Source organism: Pristiophorus japonicus, chromosome 14 (genome assembly GCF_044704955.1).
Source record: "Pristiophorus japonicus isolate sPriJap1 chromosome 14, sPriJap1.hap1, whole genome shotgun sequence".
In the NCBI taxonomy this organism is placed as follows: domain Eukaryota; kingdom Metazoa; phylum Chordata; class Chondrichthyes; family Pristiophoridae; genus Pristiophorus; species Pristiophorus japonicus.
Window position 1 is genome coordinate 150,917,859 of NC_091990.1, and position 2,943 is coordinate 150,920,801.

Here is a 2,943-nt window from a genome sequence, read left to right on the forward strand (position 1 = left end):
CAAGGAAGTGGCATACAAATTGGCCAGAAATAGCAGCGAACCTGGGGACTGGGAGAAATTTAGAACTCAGCAGAGGAGGACAAAGGGTTTGATTAGGGCAGGGAAAATAGAGTATGAGAAGAAGCTTGCAGGGAACATTAAGATGGATTGCAAAAGTTTCTATAGATATGTAAAGAGAAAAAGGTTAGTAAAGACAAACGTAGGTCCCCTGCAGTCAGAATCAGGGGAAGTCATAACGGGGAACAAAGAAATGGCGGACCAATTGAACAAGTACTTTGGTTCGGTATTCACGAAGGAGGGCACGAACAACCTTCCGGTTATAAAAGGGGTCGGGGGGTCTAGTAAGGAGGAGGAACTGAGGGAAATCCTTATTAGCCGGGAAATTGTGTTGGGGAAATTGATGGGATTGAAGGCCGATAAATCCCCAGGGCCTGATGGACTGCATCCCAGAGTACTTAAGGAGGTGGCCTTGGAAATAGTGGATGCGTTGACAGTCATTTTCCAACATTCCATTGACTCTGGATCAGTTCCTATGGAGTGGAGGGTAGCCAATGTAACCCCACTTTTTAAAAAAGGAGGGAGAGAGAAAACAGGGAATTATAGACCGGTCAGCCTGACATCGGTAGTGGGTAAAATGATGGAATCAATTATTAAGGATGTCATAGCAGTGCATTTGGAAAGAGGTGACATGATAGGTCCAAGTCAGCATGGATTTGTGAAAGGGAAATCATGCTTGACAAATCTTCTGGAATTTTTTGAGGATGTTTCCAGTAGAGTGGATAAGGGAGAAGCAGTTGATGTGGTATATTTGGACTTTCAGAAGGCGTTCGACAAGGTCCCACACAAGAGATTGATGTGCAAAGTTAGAGCACATGGGATTGGGGGTAGTGTACTGACATGGATTGAGAACTGGTTGTCAGACAGGAAGCAAAGAGTAGGAGTAAATGGGTACTTTTCAGAATGGCAGGCAGTGACTAGTGGGGTACCGCAAGGTTCTGTGCTGGGGCCCCAGCTGTTTACACTGTACATTAATGATTTAGACGAGGGGATTAAATGTAGTATCTCCAAATTTGCGGATGACACTAAGTTGGGTGGCAGTGTGAGCTGCGAGGAGGATGCTGTGAGGCTGCAGAGCGACTTGGATAGGTTAGGTGAGTGGGCAAATGCATGGCAGATGAAGTATAATGTGGATAAATGTGAGGTTATCCACTTTGGTGGTAAAAACAGAGAGACAGACTATTATCTGAATGGTGACAGATTAGGAAAAGGGGAGGTGCAAAGAGACCTGGGTGTCGTGGTACATCAGTCATTGAAGGTTGGCATGCAGTGCAGCAGGCGGTTAAGAAGGCAAATGGCATATTGGCCTTCATAGCAAGGGGATTTGAGTACAGGGGCAGGGAGGTGTTGCTACAGTTGTACAGGGCATTGGTGAGGCCACACCTGGAGTATTGTGTACAGTTTTGGTCTCCTAACCTGAGGAAGGACATTCTTGCTATTGAGGGAGTGCAGCGAAGGTTCACCAGACTGATTCCCGGGATGGCGGGACTGACCTATCAAGAAAGACTGGATCAACTGGGCTTGTATTCACTGGAGTTCAGAAGAATGAGAGGGGACCTCATAGAAACATTTAAAATTCTGACGGGGTTAGACAGGTTAGATGCAGGAAGAATGTTCCCAATGTTGGGGAAGTCCAGAACCAGAGGTCACAGTCTAAGGATAAGGGGTAAGCCATTTAGGACCGAGATGCGGAGGAACTTCTTCACCCAGAGAGTGGTGAACCTGTGGAATTCTCTACCACAGAAAGTTGTTGAGGCCAATTCACTAAATATATTCAAAAAGGAGTTAGATGAGGTCCTTACTACTAGGGGGATCAAGGGGTATGGCGAGAAAGCAGGAATGGGGTACTGAAGTTGAATGTTCAGCCATGAACTCATTGAATGGCGGTGCAGGCTAGAAGGGCCGAATGGCCTACTCCTGCACCTATTTTCTATGTTTCTATAAATTGCAAAAAAGATCAGCATTGCAGATGTCTTGTATGAAAAGGTTTGCACATCCTGAGAGCTAGATGATTTAATTTTTAGAATATTAACCCTGTTATAAAGTCACATAACTATTGAAATATAAGGCATCAAATGATGTGATCTAAAGTGTAAAGTGAGAAAATCTTTAACAAGAGGTGCAGACGCTGTTTAATGCCTGACGATGGTGTATTCTTTGATGTTTGTTTTGCAGTCGGGTTTCTGCTAATCAAATGGTTTTCTTCTTCTCTCTTGCTCCACGCCTCTCCCCCAGAAAAATAAATTAAAGAATGTTTATCTTTCCTTTGCCAAGAAAAATAATGCCAATGCGATTCCCTAACATAATGGAATCCACGTAAGTTAAATCACAAATAAAGTGCTTTTTTTGCTATCAAATATTGTTAAAAATGCACAAAAGTATGTGTGGTAAGTTTGTCATTAAGTCTGTGTGCATTCTGTTTGATATAGATGGAGCTGAACAGGAAAGAGCATAGTACTGGATATTGATTCATGAGTCATCGGTGCTCAGTGTCTGCAGACTAAATTCTGATCAATAAGTTTGTATATATCTTACCAGGTGAAAATAAAATGATCTATTTTCAAATATCCTAGTCTGGTAATCAAGTGACTTCCTTCACATCTTTGTTTGAATTTGAGTTGCGGCAATAGTTAGCACCTTGGCCAACATATCACTAGAAATAGGTAAACTGATTTTTTCCAAAATAAGTATATAGATTACTGGATGCTATAATCCTTCAGGTGAAATATCATTTGTATCTTTTCTCTGCAGCCCATCCTTGCATTGTGAGCAATGGTAAGAATTTTTTTTGAAAAGTGTAAATTTCCAGTTAGAATCATAACTTGACACAACACAGAAGGAGGCCATTCGGCCCATCAAGTCTGTGCCAGCTCCTTGGTATAGCTA

General features: G+C 42.6%; 1 long non-coding RNA gene across 1 annotated transcript; it reads left to right on the forward strand.

The window, feature by feature from the left end:
- The first annotated feature begins 2,000 nt into the window (after positions 1-2,000).
- Positions 2,001-2,622, forward strand: LOC139279517 (uncharacterized). Its single transcript, XR_011596496.1, has 2 exons — positions 2,001-2,373; positions 2,487-2,622. It is a non-coding gene; the product is annotated as an uncharacterized lncRNA (long non-coding RNA).
- Positions 2,623-2,943: the final 321 nt, after the last annotated feature.